Raw genomic sequence first — 22,861 nt, forward strand, 5'->3', positions numbered from 1 at the left:
ATCTGGCAGACCTTCTCAGGGGTGTAGCAGAGGGATCCACCTGTCAGATAGAGGCACCAGAACCTGGCCTTCAGGAGACCGAAGGTTCTTTCAATAATCCTCCTGGTACTCCCGTGAGCATCATTATACCTATTCTCAGCCCCCGTCCTAGGATTCCTTACAGGGGTCAAGAGCCAGGACAGGTTTGGGTAGCCAGAGTCACCTGTAAGAAGTGAGGGACAAACATTATCCTTGCACAATGGCACAGGGGATGACTGCTGAAGGCATACATTGACATACATTGGGTGGGGACTCAGGCTCACCTATAAGCCACACTCTCTGCCTCTGTAGTTGTGCCATCACTTGTGGGACGCTGCTATTCTTCAGGGCAGAGTCATGCACCAACCCAAGATACTTGGCAGTGACGTGGGAGATCTACTAGTCAGCAAGACTCATCATCTGGACATTGAGTGAGTGGAAACTCTTCCTATTCCTGAACACCTGTTCATTGGCCCGTGGGGGGACTAAGGCAATATGTGTTCTGTCAATGGCCCCAATAACACTTGGAATATGCCTCATTGCAGAGAATCCAGCCTCCACAGTGGCCAAATCTTCTACTTGGGAGAAAGCGATGTAGGTGCACATGCTTCATCAAGACAGCCAAAACCCTTGCCAGCACTATTGAGAACACTGGCTGTGACAGTCATGCAGCCAAGCCCACTGTCACTTGGAAAGAGCCTATTGCCAGGAAATGGAGCACTGATAGCACCTTCACAAGAGGGGGGATCCCAGTGGGATGACGGATAGCAAATATCAGATCAGGCTCCAATTGAGCACATAGCTCTGTGATTGTGTCCTTGTCCATTCTATAGGTGAGTATTATGTGTCTGCCCTCCAGTGTAGCTAAGTCCACAAGAGGTCTGTACATGGGGGCTTGCCTCCTCCTCCTATTCTTCCACAGTGGTAGGTACCTAAGGGACAGAAGAATGAGAAGGGAGTGACAACATGAAAAATGGATCCACCACTTCAGTGTACATAGAGCATGTATGTAACTGGACACTGTAAATGGCTATGTATGTACAATCGACACCAGTGATGCAGTTTTTATTCTTAATTGTGCACCAGCACTATAACATGGCATCCGCCTATCCTGTATGTAGGGACAGGTAGAAGTGATCTCACTCCGCCGGCACTGGGCATCATGGCGGAAGGTGGTCTGCACTACTGTGCAATTCCTCATTGGCTAACATGGGGCTTTATGGAGTACAGTATCCAATGAGGATCAACGCCGGCGATGACAGTGTACACCACTGCGGACGTGACTTCCATTTTCTGACCATAACCTCACTTGATTCCTGACTTTCCACAGGACAACACCTCCACTGCGTGTGCTGCTGTGACCTGTGTCTGGATCCTGCCATGGCCCGTGTGGTGGATGGGGTCCTACCCCTGTATGGACAGCTGTATGGGCCTCCAGACTAACAGGAGAGTACACCATGGGGACGTTGCATGCGACAAGGCTGCATGGAGATGTGTGTGTATGCTGGCAGTGTGTCATTTGGGTGGGGGGTATGGCTGCTGGTAGTGTACATGCAGGGCTCCAGGTGATGTGTGTGCCATTTGAGGGGCAAATGACATCTGAACGCCATATGTGTGACAGGCTGGGTATTCAAATTCATGGTGTCCCTCTGTTTGTGTTTCCCTGCAGGTCAGCGCCCATCAGAAGAAGGGCCTGTGACATGCCATTGCGAAGGAGGTGTGGACCCTGGGGGTTTATAGCCAGTGGAGCACCCACTGCAGGAAACAGTGGGAGGACCTGAGATGCTGGGCCTGGAAGACCACGGAGTCCCAGCTGGAGACACCCTCCCAATGAGGAAGGAGTGCCCGTCGGAACCTGACCACCCTGAAGGCTTGCATACTGGCGGTGGCCTGTCCAGAGCTGTTTGGGCACTGTGAGGGCATCATAGCAGCCACAAGGGGGGGCAAGTCTAGTGTGTGACAACTATCTTTGTTGCCTGGCATGGGATTCTGGTGGTGGGTTTTAGTCAGTGGATGCCCTTTATACCAGCTCATACATTGCTGCGTGGTCCAGCTCAGGGTAAGTGGGTGAATAGCAAAATCTAGATAGCTAGCTGGTTGGCTTTCCATTTCAGACAGGGCTTAGTAGGTCACAGGATGGGTGCAGATGGCAGTGTTTGGCTCTTATCCTGCTGTGGTACCTTAGCAATGGTATGCCAGTGTGGTGCATACTGCTCAATCTTGGTCCCTGTGTGTGATGGTGATGTGTATGCCATCTGCTGTGTTGGTGCTGTACTTGCCACGGTGCTCCCTTTCTTCCCCCTCCCCTATTTTCTTCTGTCATCCTGTCCATGTGTGCATTAGCATCATCAGGCGAAGGAGCAGGGCCACCGGCGAGTGAGGGAGCTGCAGCCCACAGGACCCAGGAGGCAGAGTCCACCAACACTGAGGGAACCGGTGGGACTGAGGGCGAGGGGAGCACCACGGCTGGGACAGGAGGTGACAACACTGACTCTGAAATCTTCTCCGATGGGAGCTCGCTGGTGGTGGCAGATACCTCTGGAACCACAGCTACAGGTACAGCTGCCACCCCCGTACCAGCACAAACTGTGGCCTAAGACTTCCCTCCAGGCACAGTGGGCAAGGAGCCCCTCTAGAACCAGTGGGCATGATACCTACTCCAGAGACTGTGGCCTAAGAGTCCCCTCCAGGGACAGTGGGCAAGGAGCCCCCTCCAGAACCAGTGGGCAAGGATCCCCCTCTAGAACCAGTGGGCAAGGAGCTCCCTCCAGAACAAGTGGGATTGATACCCACTCCAGCTGAGGTGCCCCCCAACCCCTCTTTCCCCTGTGGTTCCTGCCCATTTCCATCATGATGCCCCTGAACAGTGGCGTCCGGATGATGTCAGGTTGGGGATTGGACGATGCATTTGGACTGGCCATTGGCCCAATCTGTACATTGACGTGTATATAGTTATTTATTTATTCATTATGGTGGCTGTCGGCAGCAAATTACAGTGGTTGTACTATAGGTATGTGTCCTTCCATTCTTTGCTTCAGGGTCCTGTAACTGTTGATAAACTGTGCAGCTGGTTGTGTGTGTGTGTGTGTGTATGGTGTGTGTTGTGCATGTGTGTGTCACTCTCCTTCTCCTGTCTCTCTCCCTTGTGTGCTAAGCGGCTGTACTCACTGGCATCGTCTTCGTCAATGTTGGTGCTCCAGTACGGTCCATGGCGTCGTGAGCATCGGGAAGACTTAGAGTTCCGGTTCCATGGTGGCCGTTGAGTCCTCTGTGTCCCTGAAGGTGAGTCTTTCCCTTACTGTAATGTGTTTCTGCCAGGCTTTTGATGGTGTTGCTAATGCCATGGAAATCCTGGTGGTTTGCTATGTCATAATATGGTGGCAGTACCTTGACTTCTGGCTGGCTGTAGGTGGCTACTGCCGTGGTCGGAGGTGTTAGCGCCCTGGTGGTTGGTGTGGTACATTGGCTGTCTATGGGAGGTCTCACCACCATGGTTATAATGAGGCGGTAATTACCACCAGCCTTTTGGCGGTATTACCACCACTTTAACAGTGGGGGTCAGTATACCCCCAATGTCATAATGAGGGCCATAGTCTCTTCAGAATCACCTGGATTGCTGCAAAATTATAAAGGAGTCAGTAAGGATTAACATCTTTGCTATGAAAACTCTGCCCATGGGGGACAGTGGAAGCTGTGTCCACAAAGGAAATGAATGCCTGATTGAGGTGAATGCCCTACCATGGTTGTCATCTATAAGATCCTGTATCAGGCAGACAAACTCCTCAGAGTCGACATGCGATTCAAGATGTCCACCTCTTGATATATTCCACTGCTAAATGCTATTATAGCACAGACAATGGTAGTGCTCAAGTGAGGGAAGAGAGGAGAAAAGGAAGGGGACATTAGGGAGGGAGACCTGAAAGGAAAATACACAAATTGCTTCACTTCTCTAGTCTTAAGAATATTACTACTTACCCTTATTTCCCCTGAACATACCTACTCTTTGTATGCACCTGTAGAGAAATAAAAAGTTGTCATACTTCTAGTACTATTAACTCTTGTCTGAGCTGCAACAAGACCTACAGCAAAACACAGATTATAACATCAGTAAGCCCAAAGTCTTCCCACATTTGTTCAGGATAATTAAGAAGTATTTGTTTACGCATCTACTGTTACTCATACCTATAGTACTGCAACTTACGGGGAAATTTCCTACTGCGCACTGATCCGTGGTATACAACATAATATGAATACTCCTTTATGAGTCTCAAACCCCAGAAAGCAAAACTGAAAACAAACTTCTACTCCCTGACTTAAGCATGTTAGCACGTCTGACCTCAATAAGTAAACTTACAAGGGGACGCGAATAGTTCGATGAACCTTTTGACTCGCAAGTAAGATGTTCTTACCATACCTCCAGTACATAATCAATGACCAATACATAGGGGGTTATTCTAACTTTGGAGGAGTGTTAATCCGTCCCAAAAGTGACGGTAAAGTGACGGATATACCACCAGCTGTATTACGAGTTCCATAGGATATAATGGACTCGTAATACGACTGGTGGTAAATCCGTCACTTTTCCGTCACTTTTGGGACGGATTAACACCTCCTCCAAAGTTAGAATAACCCCCATAATGTCAATAATCAACAACAACATTAATAACCAATAGAGTCAGTAATTGTCACACACCATGACCTTTCAGTCATGAATAACCACACCTTTTAGTAAAAGTTTGAATATTTATTTCCCTATATTAACAATACTAAGGTCATGTAGATTAATCTCAAAATCAAATGAAACACATACAGAAACAATATTGGCTGTCCAAAGTGGAGGAAGAAACATAGGCCCTCATTACGACCCTGGCGGTTTGCAACCGCCAGGGCCGCTGGACGCGGAGGCACCGCCGACAGGCCGGCGGTGCCCCGCGGGGCATTCTGACCGCGGCGGCTTAGCCGCGGTCAGAGAAGGGAAACCGGCGGTCTCCCGCCGGTTTCCCGCTGCCCCCAAGGAATCCTCCAAGCCGGCGCAGCTTGCTGTGCCGGCTTGGGGATTCCGACTCCCCCTCCCGCCATCCAGTTCCTGGGGGTTCTCCCGCCGGGAACCGGATGGCGGGAGGGGGAGTCGCGGGGCCCCTGGGGGCCCCTGCAGTGCCCATGCCAATGGCATGGGCACTGCAGGGGCCCCCGTAAGAGGGCCCCAAAATGTATTTCACTGTCTGCCTTGCAGACAGTGAAATACGCGACGGGTGCAACAGCACCCGTCGCACCTTCCCACTCCGCCGGCTCTATTACGAGCCGGCATCCTCGTGGGAAGGGAGTTTTTCCCTGGGCTGGCGGGCGGTCTTTTGGAGACCGCCCGCCAGCCCAGGGAAAAACTCATAATACCCTCCGCGGTCTTCTGACCGCGGAGCGGTATTACGGAGGGCAGAGTCGTAATGAGGGCCATAATCTAATCAAAGCGTGAACTACAACACATTCTAAGGTGATGGTACAAATTTATAACAAAGTCAACTGCGTCAAAGTGATTACATACATTTGAATTCTGCAGAGAAATCCATCAAATATTATTTACTATTAGCACAATTTCATTAGTGAGGATCCTTAACTAACATCATATTAGCATCAGCATGTTGGGCTTCATGCAAAACAGTTTAGTAACACCAATTTGACTAACTAACTATGGTTGTATCAAAAGAGTGCAGTTGGTACCTATAAAGGAAAAACAAATATACATAATAGTCAACAGTCTAATTCATAATACCCATCCTCAATGTGGATCAGCAAGCAGAGTCAGTCTTCATCCTCAGGACATCAGTCGATCAGCAAGGCATCAGGACTCAGCATCAAAGTTCAGGAAACGCAAAGTCTTTAAGCAATAAAGTTAAGCCCGTCTCTTGTCAGGACGCACAAGAAAACATTGACCTTTCGGGCAGCAAGAAGATGGGCAATGGTGATGTCTTCTCTCAGAGCAGTGTCATTACATCAAAACTAGTAAAACTATTTCCCAATTTCCCATCGATCAGTCAATCGCATGTTCACGCTTAGTCCAATAAAACAAAAAGTCCAAATCTATGAATTCTACAATTATTCCATTCACAAGTCATTGATTGGTTGTCCTGCAATGTCCTCATCATCCGGCTTGTCAGGTAACAATATTGTTGCAGCTTCTACTCCAGTCAGTATCTCCATTGTTCTCCTCCTGAGAAAGTCAGTCTCACATGCATTACACACAAATTGTTACATTAACAAGAACAGCATCTTCTAGCATTCATTTCTCATGAGAACCTTCAGTTATGAGCACATTTAAACAATCCAAAATGGAAAAACACAGTTTAACTCTCTAGGACAGCCATTTATTAAAGGTTAAGAAATACAGCTTTGACATGAGTCCTGGCCAGTAGGCCACGACCTTCACTAGGTTAAGGCCTACAATTAATATAGCTAAGACATAAAGCATAAACTTTAATATGACATATTACTACATTAGTCAAACAAATATTCAACATTTCACAATATTAAACTACTAGTAAGTACACTTTTTGAACATTAGCGGGCACTTATCGTAATCACATTTTCAAATGTGTGCATTATTTTTCTAGGTTATTATTTTCTACACAAACCCATTATTCAGAATACATGAACACTCATTAATAATTTTTTTATTAAAATAGCAAACGCGTGAAAACATAGGAGGCAAACGTACACTAGAGTGCATTATGAAATCATCGCGCAGACTCCTGCCGCTATATGCAACATTATTATATGCAAGCTTAAGAAAAGTGAAACTTAAAAACAATATTTATGCTAAAATAACTTCACCGGTATGCTGAACGATCATCCTGATTGCGGAGCCCACCCACATCTTGTGTGAAGAAATCCTGATCCTCCCACATTCACGTAATCAAATAAATCATAGTGGAGCCCTCCTGCATTTACTTATGAGTCATAAATGAATTTGATTTCAATTTGCACCTTCCAAAGAAATATCAGTCGCGCAGATGATCTATAAATTGGTGCATGTGCATGCTTACCACGCTGCAAGATTAGCTACTTCGGGATTTCAAAGAGTTGTCGCATCTCTGATTAGTGAATTCCAGAAAGAGGACTAGCTCACCAAGACGCTGCCTTCAAATGCTGCAGATAAAAAAATAACAAGCACCCAGCAGTTTGGCAGGGCTGCTTTTATAGCACGGTCTCTTCCGATTGTGACACACGATTATGAGCAAGCCTCCCAGGCTACCAGGTGTCATGGGAATTGAAGTCCCAACCTTTTTCAATTTATTTTGTAGACCGCAAAAAACAGTTTAAGTGCACATGCACGATCAATATGATAAAAATGACATTTCAAGTATTTTTAGTGTACTTTCAAACTGTGCCATTCTAACATGACCTGAAACATATATTTAGACAGGTGAGTGGTTAATTTAACCATGAACATGCCAACACATAAGTGTCATTAAGAAACTTGCGCCAGTCTGAGCAAGACTAAGTTATGCTGGCAGCATTCTTAGATGCACTTGAGAGAGCTGATGCAAATCCAGATGGTAAACAAGGACCCCTAAATATTTGAACGTATCGAACGTTCAAGGTAAAAGTAAGTTTCTATTTGCAGCATATGATATTTCGGGCATGCTCAGTAACAGGAAAAGACACAACTTACCCCAATTGATTCGGAGTCCAGATATCTGGCCAAAATCATTCAAGGACGACATAACCGCTTTTAAAATCATTACATTTGCTTTCAGATAAATATGGGTATTGTCAGCATACATTGAGACTATCTGTGGGTGGTCTGTGATCTGGTATCCCCATGAAAGTGCTTGTTTCTGATGAAAGTGCTTGTTTTCACAGTAGACAAGCTAGCAGTTCTATGGCCAGGGCAAACAACAAGGGGGAGAGGGGACAACTCTGCCTGGTCACGCGTTCAATGGGAAAGCTATCTGAAATAATGTCCCCCAGTGCGTACCCTGGCCATTGTGAAGTTATAAAGGACTTGAATCCATTTGCAAAACCCTGCGCCAAATTCAATTCTCTGTATGACACTCTGTAGGTAATTCCTTCCCAGGGTGTCGAACACTCTCTCTATGTCTAAAGAGGCCACCCAGCCATAAGTATGTGTTCTACAAGACCAGTCCATGGTATTAAATAAATGGAAGCTATTCAAAAATGTGTTCCTGCCCAGAAAAAAACAATTTTGGTCTAGAAGAATCACCATGTGTATCATCGGTGTCAATCTATTCAACAGAACCTTCCATGAGCACCTTATAGTCTAGGTTAAGTAGTGAGAGTGGATGATGAGAAACCTCCTCAAGTTAATCTCTTCCGAATTTTGGAAGTAGCATGAACAAAGCCACTCATATGCTTTCCAAGTGACTGCACTTCCTGGCCCAATCATATTGAGCCAGCAATCATAGAGGTAGGTTGGCACGGTACAAGGCATAGAACTCAATAGGCAGGCCATCAGTAACAGGTGTCTTACCACTGGCTATACACATAATAGCTAAGAACACTTCCTCAAGCATCAATGGGGCATCTAATTTTTGTACCAACATGGGCTTGAGAATGGGTGTCTCAAGTGGCCTTAAGTACTCTAGGACCATTTACGTGGTCACCCCCGGTGGGGCCCGATACAATCCCTTGTAGTTACTCTAAAATCCCTTATTAATGTCTAATTGGGAGTTCACTTTGGGTCCTGTGCATCATTGAATTGATCCAATACATTTGTGCGGATGTTCTGCTTTTAATAGCCAGGCCAGTAAACTACTGCCCTTGTCCCCCAGTTTATGCTGTCTTTTGATGTTTTCCCTAAAGTCAAAGGTGGCCAGTCACTCATATAAGTCCCTGTAATCAGTCTTAGGACTGTCTAGAACCAGATACGTGGTCGGGTCCTTCACTCAGTTCCCCTCTGCTGCCCTCCATATATCCTCCAGGTCCAATATTTCTACCTGCAGTGCTCACCGCATGGCCAAACACACACCCTGCACCTTGACCTTAAAGGCATGTCATTCAATCATTATATTTGAAGCAAAACCTACACTCTCTGTAAAGTATTTATCTATGTATCTCCCTACAATTGTTCAAAATATGATGTCTGCTAGGGCCTGTGGCTTTAAGCCACACATCAGTCACTTGTAAGTTATGCATCCATTGTTGTATTTGTCTAGTGGCATTATGTGGCTGCCCACCTGGGACAGAAGGGGAGGATCTGTTTAGGTCTAATTCTGGAACACAGTTAGAGTCTCCACACCAGAATATGCAGGATTGTGCCACTCAAAAAAGGGCAGGTGTCAGTTAAGCTAAAAAAAGGGGCTGACCCACATTGGAGGCATAAAGCACTTCTAAGGTAATAGGGTCCGGATCTAGGGTATCCTAAGTCATGATGTGTTGGTGCTCTGGGTCGATTAAGGTATGACCAGGGATAAATGGAACCCTTGAGGCTACCAAAAGTAGGACTCTTCTAGCATAGGCAGAATAAGTGGTACCCAATTTCTGAAACTCTTCTATCATTAAATGTGTATCCTGAAGGCAGGCAAATTGACTATTGCATAGTTTCAAATACATGTTAATTTTATGTTGGTTGCTGTAGGTGCCCATGCCCCTCATATTCCATGTGAGTATGTTAAATTCATGTGTAGTCATAAAGTTCATATGTGTTAATAAGTCCCAACTGTGTGGTGAATAGGAAGCATAGCAGCTCTGAGGCCTAGCAAAGAAAAGGAGGATATCAATCAATCAATAAAGAAGAGGAAAATAAAAGAACATCAACAATAATCCGTAACAAACCCATGTTCCAGGCAACCACTCAATCAGTCTCGGCCAAGCACTGCAACGATGATTGGGCAACTAACAGCAATTCTATTTGAAGGTGGAGGGGGTCCAAGCTAGTCATTGTAGAATGTTGGAGTCTGATACCCTTGAGATGGTACAGGAAATAAGTATACCCCTTCCCTCCCCTCACAGCATTAGTTTAACTCTTGATATCCATTCTTTTCCCTCCCTCCCTCCCTATGTGGTCCCAGACAGGAAGGAGACACCAACAAAAAGAATATATGGTTCATTATCAGGATTTCTGCAATAAATCCACAGTCATTGGTGTGGCAAGGGGGCCACCGTGTAGTTCCTCTGGTAGATCGATGTTTGTCATGACTTCATGTAATACTCTGGATTCTTTGTCCAAAGAGTTGCCGTCTGGATTGGATAATGATGTCTGTTCTGCTGCAGGCAGCGTTTTTGCTCTGCACAGAGCTGCCTGCATTTTCCAGGGTTTGCCGTGAATCTTTCTAGTAGAAGTTCTCCTTTTTTGTTGGGTCTTCCAGTGTCCTCCTGGAACAGACTGGGAGGAAAGCTGATAGTTGCCCTGAGGCTCCAACCAAGTCCATACCTCCTGAGGTGTCAGAAAAAACTATGTTTTGCTACCTGATATAAACCTTTAGCTTCAAAGGAAATAATAGTACACATTTAGTATTCGGAGTGTGTAGTTGTTTTTTTACCTGACTAAACGAATCTCTCATTGATGATCCTTAAACCGTGTAGTCTGGGAAAATTGTTACAGTATTGTTCTCTACTGTCAAAGGGCCCTTTATGCTAGCAATCTGTAGAATGTTGTCTCTGTCTCTGAAGTCAAATAATCTTGCAACCACAGGTCAGAGAGGGGCACACGGGGAAAGGGCAATGTCCTGGTACCCATATGCATGTTCCACAGAAAAGAACTTGGAGATCTTCCCTCCCAATACCTGTTCCTTCATCCATGTCTCCAAGAATAAGTCAATGTTTGTGCATTCCGCACCTTCAACGAGGCCCGCCACTCTAATATTGTTTCAGTGTGAGCGCACTTCTGTGTCCGTCACCAATGGCCGCACCGTCACAAATTCTGTTTTCTGAATCTTTCACCCAGTCCTTTAGTTTCTTGTGGTCTTCACGGAGGAAACCTACCTCGATCATTAAAGCATCTAGTTTGGGCTCCAAGGATAACTATTGACGGCTATTATTAATTCTGTAAACTTTTCTGTGTGATCTTTCCACAGTTGACTGGTGTGCTGGAGGACCAGGGTCCACAGTGGTACACACATTGGGTCCATCACCCCCCTTTCCCGCCTTCAGTGTGTCAGGAGTCCAACAGGGAAGCTTTGCTCTGTCGACGTCCCTTGAATGCACCATCCACAGGTAAACATTTGGTAGGTCCTACTCTGGATGTTACCGGATCAAGTGCTATATCATCACCCTTTAATAGACCCCACATCTATTATGTGGGCCCAGAATCCCGGAATTCATTCAAGGATGTATCCTGTGGAAGGCGATTCCCGTTAGCTTCTGATGGTGATCTTGGTAGACTACAAACTAAGACCTTATGTGCAATGGTTGCCTGACTTATTGCAAGCCCTCAGGCCACAACAGTCAAAGTCATAAACGTGGGGGTGACCATAGAATGGAGAACTTCCTGACGGTATACCCTTGAATACCCTTAAATTTCACCATAAGTAATGTCTCTTTACACTTCGTACCATTAAGCAATACACTGTATTGATGGGATGTCAGGACTCTCTCAACTCACATTTCCTTCAATGCAGTAAAGAGGCTCCTCAGACCTCCAGCAAATCTAATTCATTCCCCACTTCAAATAGGATGGTGGCTCCATGGGGAGGAAGCTGTCTCCAAATGTTCAATGTCCGCAATAGCAGTATAAGGGCCACAGGATGAAGGAATTTTTGCCCAGGCCGTAACCACTATGCATAGGCTGTTGGCCATATTATTTTCTGTTGTCAGGCCCGGGGGCCTCTGACTTTCCTCTCCTATATGTAACTGGGCTGCCAGCATTGCCTAGGCCTTTGTAATCCCCCCCACCCATCAGGATCAACAGCCTTTCCACAGTCACGAGTGCAGTGATTGTTGCTACCTTATGGTGCCAGGAACCACCGATGTGTTGCAGTCGGGCAGGGCAGTAGGACAAACACCGATCATGGTGGATGCCGGTCAGAGCTTTTAAGTGCTCCTGACCATGCCTAATGTGACATGCAGAAAATCTGTTTTCCATCCGTATGTGTGGTCAGGCGCTCTCCTTCAGTGCACTGTGTAGACCCCTGCAGTGCAAATGCTCAGGCAGCCGATGTCTGAAAAGTCCCTCGTGGTTCTGTATAGAGGCCGATAGGGGCACACCTGCCTTTTGTGGGTCCGGAGCAGTAATTTCCATTTCAGAACATTAGAGCCAAAGGGGAATTGGAGTGGAAACTATGGCAACTGGTCGAAGCTCGCATTCATGCAACCATCCTGTCCTCCATCTTGGACATGCCCCTTTGCCACATATTTCTTCACCAAGCTCAATATCTGAGGAGCAACTTATTGTACAACTCATGGTAAAACATTGGAAAACACAAAAAAAGTGATGATCCACTGAGTATAGGAGTACTGATCCTACTCAGACTTTCAAGCAAATTTTGTGTCATGAACAAAAAGCTTCAGAGACTCAGCAAACTCAGTTTAACGTCCATTAACTGGCCAACACAGCAAGATTTATACCAGAAGGGCCCAGTTCTAGCGTAAGTTAAAGAAGGTTAGTTTTTGTCACATTTTCATTTCACCATCTATGAAACTGATCTGGCAGACAACGTATAAGATATCCACAAGGCACATGCCTAAAGGTGACAATATTCTCATGCTCTGACTATTCACTTCGCTAGGCCGTATGCCAAACCTGCTACAAGCACTAGTTATCTAAAACATGAAACCACTGTATAGCTAGCATATTAAGATTAACAAACGAATCCTTGAAAGGTTGCCAACATTTATGATCCTTGGTATCATGTTTCTTTCACTCAAAGCATGGAAGCAACTCATGGACTGAGTTACAGCAAAAGTAGAAATAGCAGCTAAATGAAGGGCAATGTTTACAAGAATGGTTATGGTTATGATTTATATCCCTAAAATTGCTTCAGCAAATTGACTATTGTACATTGGGTGCAGCTCTGGGTAGCAAAATAATATATAAAGTAGGTATGCATGATCCAGAGAAATCTGTGAAAATGGATGTCCCACATTCCATTGACATCAAAACAATTTTCCATATGAACTGTGCCAAACTGCTAATTAAAATTCAAAGTGGCTGCATAGCAAAAATATTTTTTTGCGCAAATCTCCCACCGGATTCATCTATCCTGGGAAAGCTTATGAGCAAAACGTGCCATTGGGGAGCCCTATCTGAGCACAAACTGAACAAGAAGCACCGTCTACACTGATTGACACAAATGCCTCACTGTAAGGAACTCCCTAACTTCTTGCCTTTTGTTGATGCCAGTTATGATTGAAACTGTGCTGGGGCCCTGCTAACCAGGCCCCAGCACCAGTGTTCTTTCTCTAAACTGTACCTTTGTTCCCACAATTGGCACAGCCCTGGCACACAGATAAGTCCCTTGTAAATGGTACCCCTGGGACCAGGGGCCCTGTGGCCAGGGAAGGTCTTTAAGGGCTGCTGCATATCTTATGCCACCCTGGGGACCCCTCAATCAGCACATGCACACTGTCTCACAGCTTGTGTGTGCTGGTGGGGAGAAAATGACTAAGTCGACATGACACTCCCCTCAGGGTGCCGTGCCCACCTCCCACTGCCTGTCGCATAGGTAAGTCACCCCTCTAGCAGGGCTTACAGCCCTAAGGCAGGGTGAACTATACCACAGGTGAGGGCATAAGTGCATAAGTGCATGAGCATTAGGCCCCTACAGTGTCTAAGCAAAACCTTAGACATTGTAAGTGCAAGGAAGCCATAAAAAGAATATGTTCTGGGAGTCTGTCAATTACAAACTCCACAGTTCCATAATGGCTACACTGAAATCTGGGAAGTTAGGTATCAAACTTCTCAGCACACTCAGATGCCCCCTGAATATCAGTCCGATTCCTAGTGCTAGGCTGACCAGTTTCTGTCAGCCTGACACAACCAGACAAGTTTCTGGCCACATGGGGTGAGTGCCTTTGTCACTCTGTGGCCAGGAACAAAGCCTGTACTGGGTGGAGGTGCTTCTCACCTCCCCCTGCAGGAACTGTAACACCTGGCAGTGAGCCTCAAAGGCTCATGCCTTTTGTTACAGCACCCCAGGGCATCCCAGCTAGTGGAGAAGCCTGCATCTCTGGCCACTGCCCCCACTTTTGGTGGCAAGGCTGGAGGAGAAAATGAGGAAAACAAAGAGGAGTCACCCACCAGTCAGGACTACCCCTAAGGTGCCCTAAGCTGTGGTGACCCCTGCCTTTAGAAATCCTCCATCTTGAGATTGGAGGATTCCCCCAATAGGAATAGGGATGTGCCCCCCTTCCCTCAAAGAGGAGACACAAAGAGGGTGTAGCCACCCTCTAGGAGAGTAGCCAATGGCTACTGCCCCCCAGACCCAAACCACCCCTAAATGTGGTATTTAGGGGTGACTGTGAATCAAGGAAATCAGATTCCGGCAACCTACAATAAGAAGAAGGACTGCTGACCTGAAAGCCCTGCAGAGACAACGGAGCCGACAACTGACTTGGCCCCAGCCCTACCGGCCTGTCTCCAGACTCAAAGAACCTGCACAGCAACGCATCCGACAGGGACCAGCAACATCTGAGGACTCAGAGGACTGCCCTGAACCCAAAGGACCAAGAAACTCCTGAGAACAGCGGCACTGTTCAAAACCTGCAACAACTTTGCAACAAAGAAACAACTTTCAAAGAACTCTCTCTTCCCGTCAGAAGTGTGAGACTTCACACTCTGCACCCGACGCCCCCGGCTCGAGTTCAGGAGAACCAACACTGCAGAGAGGACTCCCAGGTGACTACGACGACATGGGCACCCTGAGTCGACCCCACTGCACACCCACAGCGACGCCTGCAGAGAGGATCCAGTGGCTCCCCCTGACCGCGACTGCCTGGTAGCAAGGGACCCGACGCCTGGACCAAGCACTGCACCCGCAGCCCTCAGGACCTAGAGGAACCATTTACCAGTGCAGGAGTGACCAGCAGGCGGCCCTCATCCTAGCCCAGTTGGTGGCTGGCCCGAGAAGACCCCAAGTGCCCTGCCTGCATCGCCTAAGTGACCCCCGGGTCCCTCCATTGCTTTCAATAGCAAACCCGATGCCTACTTTGCTTACTGTACCCGGCCGCCCCTGTGCCACTGAGGGTGTGTTTTGTGGGCTTATGTGTGTCCCCCCAGTGCTCTACAAAAAAACCCTGGTCTGCTCCCCGAGGACGCAGGTACTTACCTGTAAGCAGAGTAGGACCGGAGGACCCCTGTTCTTCACAGGCGCCTATGTGTTTTGGGCCCTCCTTTGACCTCTGCACCTGACCGGCCCTATGTTGCTGGCGTGGTGGCTTTGGGGTTATCTCAAACCCCCAGTGGCGGGCTTCCTATGCCCAGGAGCCTGACTGTGTAAGTGCTTTACTTACCTGAAAAACTTAACCAAACTTACCTCCCCCAGGAACTGTTGATTTTTGCAGTGTCCACCTTTAAACCCCATGTACCACTGTTTTAAATCAAAGTTTAATACTTACCTGTGTGAAGTACCTTGCATTTTATGTACTTACCTCAAATCTTGAATCTTGTGGTTCTAAAATAAATTAAGGAAATATATTTTTCTATATAAAAACTATTGGCCTGAAGTTAAGTCTTTGAGTGTGTGTTCCTCATTTTTTGCCTGTGTGCGTACAACAAATACTTAACACTGTCCTCTGATAAGCCTACTGCTCGACCACACTACCACAGAATAGAGCATTAGTTTTATCTAATTTTGCCACTATCAACCTCTAAGGGGAACCCTTGGACTCTGTGCACACTATCTCTCACTTTGAGATAGTGTATGCAGAGACAACTTCCTACACTCACTTAACACATAATAGGAGAAGTCTACCCAAAAAAGAAAGCTAAAGGGAAGACAAGGCTTACAATTGGTGAAATGAAAGCAGCAGCTTTCAAACCTAAAAGAACTATCTAGCATACCAAAGTGTGAGTTATATTCCTCCACTAAAGTTGAAAAGCATAGCTGCAAACCCTGTGCGATGATTTATGTTTCTAACGTTGGTACGCTTTCAGGAATCAAAGAGCACCAAGATGTAATGGCTCCTGCTATCGTAGCATGTGGTAAACAGTAGTCCAAATTTTAGTTTTCCTGTTTGGACTCTATGGTTTGATGCGCTGTTGGTGAGTGATGAGCAAGGCCTCTTCTTTCGCCATAAACTTAAAATCAACCACAACTTATATCCAGGAAACCAAGAAAGTAACAATTTAGCAAGTTCATTATTCTGCCGAAACCCATATTTAAGGAACTATCATAAAATGGAGTAAATGGCTCCAGGTTGTGAGATACTTGCAGAGCTAATAGTCAGAAATGTACATACCTTCAACGCGCTGCTTGGCCACAAGAAATCATAGCCTGCATCACAACAAATAAAGGGCAGAAGAAAATAACACTGGAGCCCTAACAGGGCCCCATAATGATTCTCAGTGTCTGCTTTGTAGACACTGAAAATCGCGACGGGTGCAACTGCACCCGTCGCACCCCTGCAAATCCGCTTGCTCCATTCGGAGCCGGCTTCCTCTTTGCAGGGGCTTTCCCGCTGGGCCGGCGGGCGATCTTCTTGAGATCGCCCGCCGGCCCAGCGGGAAAGTTAGAATCACCGCCGCGGTCATTTGACCGCGGTGCGGTGTTTGGGCGGTTTCCGCCCGGCGGGCGGTGCCCGCCGCCCGCCGGGGTCGGAATGACCCCCTTGGTGTATTCGCCAATCCGAAATCCAGATGTGAGAAGTCCAGCGCAGTACGTGACAGATTGCAACGCCAAAAGATTCAGCGTTGCAAGAGCGCCATGGAAGATCCACAGGGAGAGGCGTCAGAAAATGCTCAAGCTATGTTACAGACTGTCCAACAACAAGCCCAAGAGTTACAACAGTTACGGGCAGAGAACACTACGCTACGACATGTCTTGTCTTCCCGATCAATGGACATACCACCTGTATCTGCTACTATTCCTCAATATTCCAGAGATCCTTTAAAGATGAAGGAATTTTTGGACGCCTTGACGGTTTTCTTTGCCTTTCGTCCACTCCAGTTTTCTTCGGATAAGGCTAAGGTGGGCTATCTGATTAGCGCCTTGTCTGGTCCAGCGCTTTCTTGGGCGACTCCTCTGATTTCTGCAGATGACCCAGTCCTGGCTAACTATTCCGCTTTCCTGACTGTTTTCAAACAAATGTTTGAGAGACCTGAGGTAGAAGCAGCAGCTGAAGAAGCCTTATGTGACATTCAGCAGGGTAATCAGGATGTACTGCAGTATATAACCCGCTTCAAACAGCTGGCAGCTGAAACCTGCTGGGTAGAACGCACCTTTGTAACCCTTTTCCGCCGAGGCCTGCGTGAAGAAATTAAAGATGAGCTTGTACACTCTTCTCTAGCTTGTTCTTTGAAAGAATGAATGGATCAATCTATGAACATCGAGTATAGACTTCGAGAGCGCAAGATAGAAAGACGTAGAACTAGAGCTCCATACCAGTCCGGTACCTTCCGTGCTAGCAGTCGGCGAACGGAAGATAGTCCATCTGAAGCCTCTCCACCTCCCCATGAAGAGCCCATGCAGATAGATCTGGTTCGTGGGCCATTGACGGAGTCAGAAAGGGAGGAACGATGACGAAGGGTACTTTGCCTATACTGTGGTAAGGCTGGCCACCTGATCTGTAGTTGTCCGGTACGTCCCTCAAGGCCTGAGGGAAACGCCAGCTCCCGTCCCCTGTAAGGAGGAAGGAGACGGGAGGAGCTGAAGTACCATCAATATGTTCCTCTAAAGAAAGCATGTCCACCCTGTTTATCCTCTCGGTCAAGTTACAAACTTCACAAGATCAAGAAGAACATTTTCTGGCTCTCCTTGATTTTGGAGCCAGGGGACTCTATCTGGATGAGACCTGGGCTACGAGTAAAGGAATTCCCCGCATTCCTAAAGAAACTCCTGAGCAGGTTCACACGGTGGATGGCTCTCCGTTAACCTCAGGACCTGTGGTGGCCTCAACTCCTACTCTTTGTTTGACATTTGGGGGGCATCAAGAACACATTGCCTTTGATCTCATAGCCTCACCAAATCACATCATGATTTTGGGAATTCCCTGGTTAGCCCGACACAACCCCTGTATCAATTGGGAAACACAAACTATATCCCTAATGTCTTCATTTTGTCAACAGAATTGTTATTCCACTACTTTTTATTGGACTCCAAAAAGGTCCTGTCAGTCAACTAAGGATAACACTAACTCTATCAATATTATCCAGGGGGTTCCAGATTGGTATCAGGAATATATCAGGATTTTTCAGAAACCAAGTAATCCTATTTTGCCACCTCATCGCAGTTATGACTGTGCTATTCCTTTAATTCCTGATGAAGTCGTCCCCTTCGGTTGAATGTATTCTCTGACAGACCAAGAAAAGAAGGTGCTAAGGGAATATTTAGACGACAACCTACACAACGGTTTGATTGCTCCTTCCACGTCCCCTGCTGGGGCTCCTCTCTTCTTCGTCCCAAAGAAGACTAAGGATCTGCGTCCTTGTGTGGACTTTCGTGAACTCAACAGAATAACGATTAAGGATCGCTATCCACTGCCTTTAATCAGAGATATATTGGATGCCATTCAAGGAGCCAAGATATTTACTAAATTAGACTTACGGGGTGCCTATCATCTCCTTCGGATCAAGGAAGGAGATGAATGGAAGACAGCTTTCCGTACCCCTTTTGGGCACTATGAGTATCGTGTTATGCCCTTTGGACTGACCAACGCCCCTTCTGTTTTTCAACGATTTATGGATTCATTGTTCTCTGATGTACTCAATCAATATGTAGTCATCTGTTTGGATGATATCTTGATATATTCCCGTGATCCTGAGCACCATGTAGATCATGTCCTGCAAGTCCTGGAAAGACTCAAGAAAAACCAATTGTTTTGTAAACCTGAGAAGAGTGAGCTCAATAAATCTGAAGTAAGGTATCTCGGGTTTTGTATTAATCAACACGGAATATCCACGGATCCTGGCAAGGTCAGTGCCATATTAGATTGGTCTTCTCCAACGTCCATTAAAGAAACGCAATGTTTTCTTGGTTTATCAAACTTTTATCGTCAGTTTATACAGAACTTTGCCCACCTACAAAGTTTCATAACACAAACAATTAAGAAAGAGAACCTGAAGAAGGGTTTCATTTGGACCAAGGAGGCTGAACGTCCGTTTCAAGAATTAAAGACAGCCTTTATCCAAGCACCCGTGTTGCGTCATCCTGACAATACCAAGAAATTTATCGTCGAGACTGATGCCTCAGACAGAGCTATTGGAGCAGTTCTGCTTCAGAAGCAAGACAATGATGGATTGGAACATCCTATCTTTTATCTGTCTCATATTCTATCAGAGGCTGAACTAAATTATTCTGTACTGGAACGAGAACTACTCGCTCTCAAAGTAGCTTGTAAGGAATGGAGGCATTTCCTGATGGGTTCCAGAGAGCCTTTTGAAGCTAGGACTGATCACTGTAATCTCCAGTGTCTTCGGAGCTTTCAGTGTCGCAACAGTCATCAGGCACGATGGGCTTTCTTCTTTAGCCAGTACGATTTCGTGATCACGTACATACCTGGTTCCCAGAATTTAGTGGCAGATGCCTTATCCCGCAGATATCCTGACATAGCTCAGAACTCCTCTCCACATCTTATTGAGTCTAGCAGGATCATCAGAGCTACTCAATCTTTTCAAGAACGCATTCAATCCAAGTACCAGTTTTTGTCTGCTTCAGAATGGGATAGAGTGACTCCTTTTTTGCAGAAGAAGAACAACTACTTCTATCATCAACATGCTCTTTTCCTACCTACCAAGAAAGTGCAGACAGAAGCCCTGCAAATGTGCCATGATTCTCCTATAGCCGGTCATCGAGGTATCAGGAAGACCCAGGAGCTGCTTCAGTGATCTTTTTGGTGGCCTTCGCTAGAGACAGACACTGAAACCTATGTGTCAGCATGCCCAGTCTGTGCCCAGACTAAGACACCCCGAACTAAGGTGGCAGGTTTATTAAGACCTTTACCGGTTCCTTCCGCTCCTTGGTGAACTCTATCCACGGATTTCATATGCTTTCTACCTACGTCCTCTGGTATCCAAGTAATCATGGTGACCGTAGATTCATTCACTAAGATGCCCATTTTTCAGCCTTGAAGAAACTACCAACGGCCCCAGAAATAAGTCGCATTTTTCTACGGGATATTTTTCGCCTCCATGGTCTTCCTCAAGAGGTCATTTTGGACAGAGGCACTCAATATATATCAAGTTTCTGGAGAGCCTTTTGTGCCTTCTGTAACATTGAGATTTCTTTATCCTCGGGTTTCCATCCACAAACGAATGGGCAAACTGAACGAGTGAATCAAGAGCTTCAGCAGTATCTGAGATGTTACTGTAATGCCACACAAAGCAATTGGTCGGAATATCTTGCTCTTACTGAGTTCTCCTATAACAACAGAATACATAGTGCGACCAAGACCACATCCTTTTATTGTACTTATGGATTTCATCCGAGGACTTTCACTACTGTTTCTCGAACATCCACTTCTGTGCCTGCAGTCACTTCTTTTTCACGACAGATCCGTCGAATCCAGGGCCTACTTCACACAACTCTCCTAGCTTCGAAACAGGCTATGAAGCGAAAGGCGGATCGTTATCGGCAAGCCGCACCTTTGTATTAAGTGGGCCACAAGGTATGGCTTTCTTCCTGATTTCTACCATCCCGGTTTTCCACCAATAAGTTCAAACCACGTTTTTATGGACCCTTTCGAATTTCGCACATCCTGAATCCTGTAGTTGTGCGTCTCAGCTTACCTCATACCTGGAGGGTTCATCCTGTTTTCCATGTGTCCCAGTTAAAACCCTTTGTTCCTGATCCTTACCATCACCAGTTCCAACGTCCACCTCCTCTTTCTATCGATGGACAGCCTGAGTATGAAGTCCAAGAGATCTGTGATTCCAGAATTTTTCGACGCAAACTACAGTTTTTGGTCCATTGGAAAGGATACCCCCTCAGTGACTGTTCTTGGGAGGATGCTTCCTCCGTCCATGCTCCCCGGTTGGTTTGCCTGTTTTTTGACAATCACCCTGACAAACCTGGTGCCTCGGGGAGGGGACCTACTGTAACGGTGCGCTCTAACGCGGCGTCTCTTTCTGTCCTCGCGGGTGGAACGCGCTACCGATATTCGGAGCGCCGTTCCCCGCATTTTTTGACTATGCTTTCTGGGAAGCATATATTTCGCTCCCGGTCGCGCTAAATTTACTTGTAGCCTTTTTTCTTCTTTTGTTGTTGGTGGTGGGTTTTTTGTTGGTCCTTTTGCCTGTCTCTATCCATGTTATGTCCATCTTGTCTTCTTCGTGTTTTTGTCCCAGCATGCTCCGTTTCTCTGTTATACTACTTTCTTTTTCCTATACTGGTCTATGGGCTTTTCCCAATCCAAGATGGTGTTACTTCTCTTTCCTGTGATGTCACTTCCCTTTTCTCAGTATATAAGTCAGTCAGTCTTGTTCCTCCTTTCGTTGCAAACACTTCCTTCTGGTTGTGCTGTTCCCTCCTGTACTTTGTTCCTGCTTTTTGCCTTGGAAGATTTTTGCCTGTTCTTTGTTCCTGCTTTTGCCTTGGGAGATTTTTGCCTGTTCTTTGTTCCTGCTTTTGCTTTGGGATATTTTTGCCTGTTCCCTTTTTCCTGCCTTTTACCCTGGATATTGCCTATTTTTGTTTCCTGTTGTCAAGTCCTGTTTTTTCTTGTTTTCCTTCAGGAGTTCCTGTTAGAGGTTTTTTCCCAAGTGTTGGGGTTTTTTCCCTCTGGGACTCCTTCTGGAGGGTACGGTCTGCTTTGGCGTAGCCTGTCAAGCGGCACCGTGGCTACTAGAAGGGGTCGCCCTTATCTGGGAGTATCCAGGACCTGTAGAAGACTTGGGCCCTCATTCTGACCCTGGCGGTCCTAAACCGCCATGGCCGCGGGCAACGGAAGCACCGCCAACAGGCTGGTGGTGCTTCTTTGCCCATTCTGACCGTGGCGGTTAGAAAAGGGGATCCGGCGGTTTCCCGCCGGAATACCCCTGGCAGGGCTGAATCTCCATGGCGGCGCTGCAAGCAGCGCCGCCATGGGGATTCCGACCCCCTTCCCGCCAGGAACACCCGTCGCACCCCTGCAACACCGCCGGCTCCATTCGGAGCCGCCCTCTGTGTTGCAGGGCCTTTCCTGCTGGGCCGGCGGGCGCTCCTTTGGCGGGCGCCCGCCGGCCCAGCGGGAAAGCCAGAATGGCCTCTGAGGTCTTTTGACCGCGGAGCGGCCAAATGCCGGTGACCGCATGGCGGGCGGCTATCGCCGCCCGCCGCGGTCAGAATGACCGCCTTGGTGTATTCGCCAATCCGAAATCCAGAGGTGAGAAGTCCAGCGCAGTACGTGACAAGGGAAGCCTGCACCCGCCACCAATAACATCTCAAAGAAGACCCAATCTCAGAAAACAGAGACTCTAATTTGGGTCTTGAAAAAACATATGCACAATGTCAGCCCGCCCTATACCACACAGATTACAGTTGCCGCAGGACCTGCATGCCCATCAGATTTTTTGGCCAGAGTATAATATAGATTTAAATCTGTTTTAAAATGTTAACTTTTCAAGCTGGCCCTTAACAATACATTATTAGCAATATCCAGAGACTCCTGTAAAGGATAGCCCTCTGCCCTAAGTCTGACCTCCCATTTAGCATTTTGCACCTCCAGAACGTCAGGTAGCCCTTGCATCAGACAGTTATAAATTGGTCCAATTCTGTTGCTTCATCTTAAACCCTCAATCAGGGGTATCTTCACAATAAAC

This window comes from Pleurodeles waltl, chromosome 12 (assembly GCF_031143425.1).
Source record: "Pleurodeles waltl isolate 20211129_DDA chromosome 12, aPleWal1.hap1.20221129, whole genome shotgun sequence".
Lineage (NCBI taxonomy): Eukaryota > Metazoa > Chordata > Amphibia > Caudata > Salamandridae > Pleurodeles > Pleurodeles waltl.